Below are 11,211 nucleotides of genomic sequence, written 5' to 3' on the forward strand. Positions count from 1 at the left end.
TGGGGGTGGGGCCTAAAATAATGTAAGGAAAGCACATAATGAGACTAAAGACCAGTTCTGTCCGCACTTGCTGCCTGTGGGGTGACCTTCTATGGTCCCCTGAGGTCATTGAGCCTCAGTCCTGGGTTAACCCGCTGACCTGACCACCTCATGATACCCAGATGCAGTAACACGCATGAAAGGATAGTAGGACACCATAGAGATGTTTTATGTAAAAGAACAAGACAGAATAAAGAAAACAAAACAAAATCGTTTGTCAGGTGGTATATTAGCGGCCTAGGCCAGCATAACAAAGTACCACAAACTGAACGACTTAAAACAACGGACATTTATTGTCTCTGGTTCTAGAGTCTGGAAGGCTAAAATCAAGGTGTTGGCAGAGTCCTGCTCCCCCTGAAGGTGCTAGGGAAGGAACTGCCCCATGCCTTTCTCATCTTCTGGTGACCCCAGGTATTCTTTGGCTTGTAACTACATCACCCCAATGTTCCATGTTCACATGGCTCTTCCCTATGTCTTCACATTATTTTCCCTCCAGGTGTGTCCGTCCATTTCTAAAATGCACCTGGGGAGGCGTCTTGGTGACTCAGTTAAGCATTCCACCTTGATCTCAGCTCAGGTCTTGATCTCAGGGTTGTGAGTTCGAGCCCACGCCTAGTGTGGAGACGACTTTAAAAAAAGATTGGGGGGGGCGTGCAGATAAAATGCACCTGGGATTTTGGTTTTATTCGAGTATGGTGAGCCAACAGATCAGGGGATGGTTGCCATTGGAAACACGGTTTGTGGGGCACCTGGGTGGCTCAGTCGGTTGAGTGCCCAACTCTTGATTCTGGCTCAGGGTGTGATCTCCCATTTCATGAGTTCAAGCCCCACATGGGGCTCTGCACTGACAATGAAGAGCCTGCTTGGGATTCAGTCTCTCCCTGTCTCTGCTCCTCCCCCGCTTGTTCTCTCTCTCTCAAAATAAAGAAGCTTTAAAAAAAGAGTACTCATTATGGTTTTCGTGGGAAGGGAGGAGGAAGGCAAGGTGAGCAAGTGAGGAGGCTTAGGATTGGACAGTTAGAATAATTTCGGCAAGCTCTGGGCCGTGGGGATGGTCTCTAGATGGCTAGTTCTTGGCCTCAAGGTGACTAGGAATATTGCCTCCTGGGATGTGAGAGCCAGATGGAGGAGGTGAAGTGTGGGCTCTGGAATGCTTAGTTTGCAAGGCAGGTCTCTGTGTAAGTCCTTTGCTATCTCTGGGAATTGGCCAATCATGGGAGGGCACCTTCACCCCAGTCACTGAAGCTTCAGATGTCAGAGCATCAAGAATCCAGAAAATTAGAAAATATAATTAATACAGTCTGTGTCCAGGGGCACCTGGGTGGCTCAGTCGGTTGAGCGTCCGATTTCGGCTCAGGTAATGATCTCGTGGTTCATGGGTTCAAGCCCCACGTCGGGCTCTGTGCTGACAGCTCGGAGCCTGGAGCCTGCTTCGGATTCTGTGTCTCCTTCTCTCTCTGCCCCTCCCTGGCTCATGCTCTCTCTCTCTCCCAAAAGTGAATAAACATTAAAAAGAAAGTTTTAAATATACTGTGTCCAAATTTCCTTTTTTATAAGGGCAACAGTCATATTGAAGTAGGGCTCACCCTAATGACCTCAGTTTAACTTGGTTACCTCTGTAAAGACCCTATTTCCAAATAAGACCACTTTCTGAGGTATTGGAGAGTTCAACATATCTTTTTTACAGGACTTAATTCAACCATACAGACGAGGAACAGTAAGCTTTTTCAGTAAAGGGCCTGATAGTGAATGTTTTAGGGTAGGGGGCCATAATTCCTCTGTCACAACTATTCAGTCGCTGTTGTAGCAGGAAAGCAGCCAAAGACAATATGTAAATAAATGAGCATGGTTGTGTTGCAATAAAACTTTATTTACAGAAACAGGCAGTGAGCCATACATGGCTCACAGGCCATACTTTACCAACCCCTTGATAGAGACAAATTTTCAAAACAAGAAAAAATGAGTGTAGTAGATAGCCTTTCTGAGAGAGGGGATTCAGCCAGAGAAACAGAGGTCAGGAGCAAAATTTGAGTCCCCAGAAGTATTAGGGGTGAAGTCAAGGCAGGTCTAAGCCCAGGGTCTAGGCTCAGGCACGTGTGTTCAAAATGAGAGAAGACAGAGCAGGCTGGACCCCTCACAGGTGCTAGGCACTGATCCTATAGAAAGACTGAATGGCTTTGCCAAGAGTCAGGGGTAGTGGAGGCCGGAAAACAAACACAGGTGATCTCACTGAGGCGGAGTTTGTAATCACCAACTTACACACCTCCCAGGCCGGGGGGTCTGACTCCAGAAGACAAGACTATGGGGGCTGGGCATCTCGAGGGCCAGAGAGCCTGGACAGAGATTGTGGAGAGCAGAAACAGAGTCCATAATGTCAGGCTCGCCACTGAAACTTGTTTGGGGAAGGGGCTTTAGAAATACCCTCCCCACAAAAGCAGCCAAAGATGGGGCACCTGTACTGAGTTCACAAAGGCTCTCTGAATTGTGTCAAACAGCAATTAATAAGTAAACACTCAGGGTTGCAAAGAAATATAAACAGAAAGGTCAGGATACTAATGGAAAGTCGCTAATTGTGCTTGTTTAGCAGTATCATAAAACTTTACCCTCATTGGCCTGTCATCCTCACACCTCATTGAAAATCCATTAAAACAATGGCTGGGCCATTAACCCTGACTTGCAGGAAAAAGCTTCCCTTGGGCACAGTTTTTGACTAGGGTCCTTTCATTAATACTTCCCGTAATTGCTGCTTGCGTGCTGGATAATTGTGATTACACACCGCTATTTAAATACTTAAATACGGAGGGCGAGCACCAGAGACTCTATCTTTTCTTTGCATCTTTTTAATAAATACAAGTGCAATCACCCCCCTCAGGCAAGATAATGTATTAAAACTTGAATTTTTAGAACAGACAAAAGTCCGATGGCTCCATTTACAAAAGAATTTGCCATAGGATTTCCTAAATAGTGAGCTCCCACAGCAATCAAAACTGTTTGATTTACAAAATTTCAGTTTGCTAGGGTTATTTTCCATCTTACAACCCGAGCACAAAGGTTATATGTCAGAAAGAAACATGACTGCTAGTAAGCACCCTAGTGACTGCTACACGAGAGAGCTAAAGGCTTGCATTTATAAGCAAGGTGGCCAGAAGGCATATTTTAAGGGCACCTTGAAGATCAGCCTCAAAGCCCGGGATAGGGCTGTTGACCTGCCCGGACATGCAAGGCAGATAGGGGAGCCACGGGGGTCACCAGTCAGAGAAGAGCAGGTGGAGAGGCCAGACTGCAATCTGGAGCTATACTACAGATAGACATGCCTCCCGAGTGTACAGAGGGGAAAGCCCTGGTTACCGCCATTCCCTAGCCGTACACGATGAGACACACCTACCCAGCACCCCTTCAGACACTGCCTGATGTAAAGCTCGGGGGAGTATTAAAGACTTTGCCGATAAAACAGTGGCTTCTCTTTCAGGATTCCATCAGCTTCCATGGCTCTGCATTGAAAACCAACCACATGAAATTGCAATATGCCATCTTGCAGGTGTGTGGCAACAAAGTCTGTAGGCTCAGTCGAGTAGTAACTTGTGACTAAGGATTGCTAAAAAATGGGTTTTGCTAACGATTACTCTTGGAGTTGTGGTTTTTAGAGTAAATCCACGGCTACCCCCTCTATTGGCTGCACGCTCACTCGCTTGCATTTCCTGATGCTTCTGTGAGGCAGACAGAAAGGTGTAGCAATGACGTGGTGAGCCATGCCCAGTAGTCTCCCCACACAAGCATAGTTCCATTTGTGGCCATCAGTTGTCTAAGCCAGAAGAAAAAGCCACCTGGCCTGCTGGCTCCCAGGATTTAATGCACACACACCACCAGTAAAATGTGCACATGAAGCGTGGGGCGCTGGAGAGAATTGCAAATGTTTTATTTGCAAAATAAGAACACTTGATCAATAATCTGTCATCTGCTAAGACCAACATATTAACACCGACAAAGTCAGAAGGAGAATCTCCATGCATTCCCTCCCACAAGACAGGCATTACATTCACCTTATATATTAAAATATATGATTCACATTTTTCTCATTTTGCTGCAGATTGGTGAAAATGTTCCTTGGGAAACTACAAACATCAGTGCAATAACAGGGACAGAGTGACAGAGTTTGGAAACCATTCCCCAGACCTTTGCTGTCCAGTTCAGTGGCCACTAGTCACAGGGGGCTATTGAGCACCTGCATTGTGGCTGGTCTGAACTGAGGTGGGATGTCATTGTAAAATTCACACCAGATTTCAAAAACATAGTACAAAGAAATGTATGTCTTTTTATATTGATTACATGTTGAAATGATCATTGATGGGGTTTCAGAGCAGTGGGGGTCCAGAGCTGACAGCCAAGAAAGAATTCTTGAGACATCTTTGGGGCCAAAAGGTGATTTTATTAAACCATGGATAGGGACAGGACCCATGGGCCGAAAGAGCTGCACTAGGGTTGTGAAGAGTGCCTAGTTATATACTATGGAGCTGGGGGAGGTAAAGGCAAAAGAGAGGCCTCCAGAAGGACTTTCACATGCTAAAGAGGACCCATAAGATACCTGGGGCCTGGCTATAGTCCAGCGGTTGTTTTCTTTCTGGTAAGTCACTAACATTAAGACAGTAGGGGGTTCCTAGAGAAATGGGATACTCTGTGTACCTCCAGTATTTGTCAATGGGCTGCAGGTTATAAGGAAATTTAATTTTACCTACCATTTTCTTCTCGCCTTTGTTTCCCACATCACTGTGGAGGGGAGGGTGATGTTGGGGCTCCAGGAAACTAAGTCTATAGGTTTTTGGAGATTAGGCCACTGTTAAGATTGCCTTTTTCTTGTAATTTACTAAGACATTTGTAAACTGATAGAGACTCTTGTCCTGTGTGACTGTGATCTCTATCAGTTAACCATTGGTTTTTCCCCTTCCTTTGTTCTTGAACAGCCAGGAGTGCCTGAGGAATGAATATCATACTTATCCAATGGTGGGGGGGGGGGAGCATTTGCAGTGTATTAGCTTACCTTATGCTCCCTCATCAATAATATTTTGGCTATATTAATACATCATTAAAGTGAATTAAACATGTCTTTTACTTTATTAAAAATGAGCCTACTAGAAAATTTTAAATTACTGTGTGGCTTACATTATATTTCTATTGAACAGTGCTGCCTAGATGGTCAGCCTCATTTGGAGAATATTATATGCCATGGAGGTCGATTACAGCTTCTGAGAATATGTATATATATCTTATATATTTGGCATTAAAGTACCAAATAAATAGGACTTGGATTGATATTTCTACACAGGGCAGGGAAGTTATGACTATGAGAACATTAATATGTTCAAGACAGACTGGTCCTCGGGCGATTTTACTTGCTGTTCCTGACTATACATTTAATGCCCATTGCGGCCACAAGAGGGCAGTAGCGTATATAAAAATGTGAGCTTTTACCCAACTATTAACTGCGAAAACCCCACAGGCAGAACCATTACAAGGCAAGCATTCAGTAATTATTAGAGCTGATCCTTTCCCTCCCTCTTAAGTGCCATCTGCCCTGGGAAGAGGAAGAGACCACAGAGCACTGGAAGGCCCTTAAACTATGAGGCTCAGACAAAGCAGCAAAGCAGGAAAGCCATTCCATGTGAGAGAAATCATATTCAGGGACAGATGTTCAATACCCCAGGGAGTAGAGTCAGATTTACCTTCCTGGCTCTGCTACTAAGAAAGTGTGTGGCCAAAAGCAAGTCACTGGGTCTCAGTTTCCTCCTCTGTGACATGAGGTGGAGTGAGATGAGCTTTAATGCACCCTCCAACTTCAGCTTCCTTACTTTCAAGAGTAAACCCTGCAGGCCTGATGTTATTGTAGATTTAATGGGAAGTCAAAGCGAGCAGTAATTCAAAGACTTGCAGGGACAATGGTACTATAGATTCACACCTTGAGGCCCCCTGTGCTCCAAACACTTAACAATAACAGATAAAATACAAAAAATTTAAAGTCAAAGACTTACTCAAAAAGATGCACATCTCCAAAGATCAGAACAGCAGGGACATGGCACTGTAAGCTGGATGATGCTGTGGGATCATGAGTCTCCAGGACAAGAAGCAGGCAGAGGTGGTGAGGAGCTTTTCTGTTATGCTGAGATGGGGAATACCACATGAGGAGGTGTCCCCAAACCAGGGACCATATGGGGATCCCACACCCAAGAACCAGGGGCATAAAATGCATAACTGCTTCCAGAGCTGAGACTTACACCAAACTTCTTAGCCCCACATGAAGAAGAACTGGTTCCCTGGCCCAGTGACAGGATCAGCAGCACTCCCACATTATGACAGCATTGACACCCTACCGGACACTAGGAAATCTGGTTCTAAGCTGGGGGCTATGAAGACCAAGAGGAAGTAACTGTAAAACCACTAGTTTGGGGGGATGAGCATGACAGAGATCAAAATAACTAATAATAACTCCCCCAAGAGAAAGACTAAGAAAGGCAGTGAACACCCAAAAAGCAAATAATCCAGTTAAGAAATGGGCAGAAGACACAAACAGACATTTTTCCAAAGAAGACCTACAGATGGCTAACAGGCACATGAAAAATGCTCAATATCACTCATCTTCAAGGAAATACAAATCAAAACCATGATGAGATACCACCTCACACCTGTCAGAATGGCTAACATTAACAACACAGGAAACAACAGCTGTTGGCAGGGATGCAGAGAAAGGGGAGCCCTCTTAAACTGTTGGTAGGAATGCAAACTGGTATAGCCACTCTGGAAAACAGTACAGAGGTTCCTCAAAAAGTTGAAAATAGAACTACCCTATGACCTGGCAATTGCACTACTAGGTATTTATCCAAAGAATACAAAAATACTGATTTGAAGGGACACATGCACCATGATGTTTATAGCAGCATTATCAACAAAGCCAAACCATGGAAAGAGTCCAACTGTCCATTGACTGATGAATGAATAAAAAAGATGTGGTATATATATACAATGGAGTCTTACTCAGCCATCAAGAAGAATGAAATCTTGCCATTTACAATGACATGGATGGAGCTGGAGTATACTATGCTAAGTGAAATAAGTCAGTCAAAGAAAGACAAATACCATATGATTTTACTCATTTGTGATATTTAAGAAATGAAACAGGTGAACATAGTGTGGGAAAAAAACAAGAGAGACAAACCATAAAACAGACTCTTAACTATAGAGAACAAACTGAGGGTTGTCGGAAGGGAGGTGCATGGGGGATGGGCTAAATGGGTGATAAATATTAAAGAGGCACTTGTGATAAGCACTGGGTATTATATGTAAGTTATATGTAAATTTTACTCCTGAAACTAATATTACACTATGTGTTAATTAACTAGAATTTAAATAAAAAATTGCAACAAAAAAAGTTGAATGCCTACATGAAACTTACATTCTAGTGGAAATGACAATTACTAAAAATTATATAATATCCCAAGTAGTAACAAGTGTTATGAAGAACTGTTGAGAATCCTCAAAGATAGAACAGAATGATTAACAACTATATGTAAAAACAAATTATGAAACAACAAATATGCAAAATTTTAAAAAGCAAGTAATAAAAAGGAGACAATTGAAATGAAAAATTATAGATTTTGAAATATGTAAACTCAGTAGTGTTGGATAAACACTAAGAAGTCATAATGAAATACAGAGTCATTTATTAGAAGGCAGTACTAAAGAAATCACACATAATGCAGCACAAAAAGAGAACATGTTATATACATATAGTTAAGATATATAGAATGTAGAATTATAGTGGTTAAGAGGCATAGAATGTAGACTGGCAAGCACCAACATACAGCTAATATTAATTAAAAGAAAAGAATAGAAGAAATGCGAGAGAAGTGATACCTACACAGATAATACCTGAAGTTTTCCAGTATTAACATTAAAATTCAGTAAGAATTCTAGATATGGATATATAGGAACTTGTATCTTCATTATGATGTATTTAGGTGCCTACAGATCATACTGAAACTACAAAACATGTAAGGATAAAGGAAAAAGTCATACTTGAGAAAAATAAGACTGTCTACAAAGGAAAGAAAATCTGATGGTAGCAACATCATCAGCAACAGTTGCCAAAAACATGGGAGGAACTCTTGCAAAGTGCTGAAAATTGCCAATTGATATAGGATTCTATACCCAGCTAAAATATAGATTTTTTTTTCAGGCACTCAATAATTAAAAGAAATAATGGCCCATAGGTCGCAGGTAAAGGAATTAGTAAGGAATGAAATCACAATGGAAATTACAAAAATTTGGAACAGAACAACAAAATCACAACATATCTGGACAACAGTAGCAATAATGGCTATGATATGTTGCTTCTGGCTTTGTGCCAAGAATTACTTTAGAAATTTCCCAAGTAGTATATCTCTAAGCCCTCAAAGTCAGGAAATGAACTGGGTATTAACAAGTCCTGTGTAAGGATGAGAAAACTTTCTGGTAGAACAAAATAATCATGTTGCTATGGACTAAATGTTTGTGTCCCCCCTAAATTCATATGTTGAAGCCCTAATCTCCAGCACAATGGTATTAGAGGTGGGACCTTTGAAAGATAATTAGGTTTAGATGAAGTTATGAGGCTGGAGCCCCCATGATGGGAGTAGTGTGACCTGATCAGAAGAGGAAGAGACCCCAGTTCTTCCTCTCTCTGCCATGTGAGGATATAGTAAGAAGGTAACCATCTGCAAACCAGGAAGAGGGCTCTCACCAGAATCCAAACATGCTGGCACCCTGGCCTCAGACTCCAGAGCTGTAAGAAATAAATGTCCACTGCTCAAGCCACCTCCTCTATGGTATTTTGTTACAGCAGCTCAAGCTGACTAAGACACATGCATAACAGTCTGGGTCTGTACAAAGATAGGGAGGCAGCCAAAGAAGCAACAAGGCAGGTATAGATGGCTGCTTCTTGCAGCCAAAGAAGCAAGAAGGCAGGTATAGATGGGTTTTACTGACCCTTAGGAATAAGAATACGGGGCCTGTGCCAGAAACAAACAGATGTTTGACAGGCAGGAGGGGGAGGCAATTTAATTCTCAAGTATTTCATGCTGGCGATGCCCCTTTGCCCTACTCACCTTCGTTCTAGGCCCCCTGAGTTTGCTCCATTTTAAACACTATAATATCAGGAAGACCTGCCCAGCTTTTAGCCTGGACTGGATTTCTTTTTGTGTGCGTGTGTGTGTGGGGGGGGGGGGGTTGTTGTTGTTGTTGTTGTTGTTGTTGTTGTTGTTTGATGTTTTATTTATTTTTGAAAGAGAGCACAAGTGGGGAAGGCGCAGAGAGCAAGGGGGATAGAGGATCCAAAGTGGGCTCCCTGCGTGCAGCGGCAAGCCCCGTGCGGGGCTCGAACTCACAAACCGTGAGATATGACCTAAGCAGAAGTCAGATGCTCAACCGACTGAGCCACCCAGGCACCCCTGGACTGGGTTTTCAAGCTGTAAACAAAGAGGCATTTACAGGAACCAACCACACACTCAGACTGAGGCCCCCAAGCCTGGCCGCACCCAGAAATCTCCTGAGGAGCTTTCAAAGATACCAATGTCTTCCCCCCAAGATTTGCATTCCATTGATCTCAGGTGCTACCTGGACAATAAGATTTAAAAAAAAAAAAAAAAGTACTGTCGTTCAACCAGAGCTGAGAACCAATGGCCTAGAGGTGGGTAAGACAAAGGAAACGTTCTTGCTGAATGTGGTGACAGGGACTTATCAGCCTCTTCAACACCCAGGACCAGTGCTTTGGCAAACCTCACTGGCTACTGTTCTGACACCTTCAGGAACTGGTTCCCCTTTCCTTTAAGGAAAAGTGTCCTCTTCTCTGAAATCAGAAAAGAGGAAGCATAGAGCATTTGTCAGCAAAACTAACAATCTCCCCGAGTGGAGGAGGGGAGTTGTCTCTTCCCTTGGCATGGACAGAGTTAAGGCCAGCAGCCTAGAATAAGGGTGGTGTGGGGAAACAGTTCGGTTCCTCCTGTGCACGGCCTCACAAGGAAATGACCCAGACGACATACGATCTGTGAAACCTCATCCCCTGAGCTCTAGAAAGCACTTCCCCCTCCTCCCCTCTGTCTCCTCCCTCTCTCTTTGCTCCCTCTCTCCCTCTCCCCACCCCCACTTCTGTCCCAGGGTTCTCTAAATCCTGAGCTGGCCCTTCTTCACACGTCCCCAACTTCCCCAACTCGTACCTCATTAGGCAGGCCCCCAGCAGCCCGAGGCCTCTGGCCATTGCTCTGCTCCTTGCCGCCCACATACACCCTCATCCATGCCACCCCTGCCAGCTCAGGGTCCTGGGCGCTCAGGTCCTTAACCACTACCCAGGGGAACGCCTGAGTTTTCGATGGGACCTCTGTCGACCACCTGCCCGTCTCACAGAAGGAATTCGTCCTAAGTCACCTGCCAGGTGTTGACTGAAGCACCTTCTCAGGTTTGTGACTCCCAGTCCGCTGATTGTACAAACCCCACCTCCTCAGCAGATGCTGCAGGTCTTCCGTTGGCCCCGCCCTGTCCCTCCCTGTCACCTATCTGCCTGGGCTTGGGCTGTCCACCCCACACACGAGGCTGCCGTCCCCCTGCCTCCTCTCGGGACTGACTTCAAACTTCAAACTGACTCAAACCTACTTCCTGCTCTCTTCTTCTGAAAATTCCTTCTTCCTCCCACCCCTGCTCCCCCTCTGTGGCCATATCTAGGTCCTCAGGGCTCTTCTAGCACGTGAACTCTCTGCCTTGCCCGCCTTCCTCTCTCTTCCCCCTTGATTTCATCTTGGGCCCCTAGCAGGAAGCAGAAACCGAAAAGAACCATGAGGTGGCTGTGCCCAGTTTGTCACTGGACTCGCCCCACCGTGTCCACCCAGTACCTAGCAGGTACCTAGGAAAAGGACGCTGCTGTCCGAGCAGCCCAGGAGAGAAAGAGCATTCTGGCCAAGAGGGATGGCCTGTTTCCTGACAAGTGTCTGCCACTCAGACATCCCCAGGGGCTGTCTGAGGGGACATTTTTTACCCCTGAGGGGACACATATTACCCAGACCTCGGGGCCTGTCCTACCTGCCAGGTAAGTTCTGTCCTTCACTGGACACAGAGGTACAGCCTTCTCAGGGCTCCTGGGGAAGTGGGCCGCACAGA

The sequence above is a fragment of the Panthera uncia genome, chromosome F1, assembly GCF_023721935.1.
Source record: "Panthera uncia isolate 11264 chromosome F1, Puncia_PCG_1.0, whole genome shotgun sequence".
Taxonomy (NCBI): Eukaryota; Metazoa; Chordata; class Mammalia; order Carnivora; family Felidae; genus Panthera; species Panthera uncia.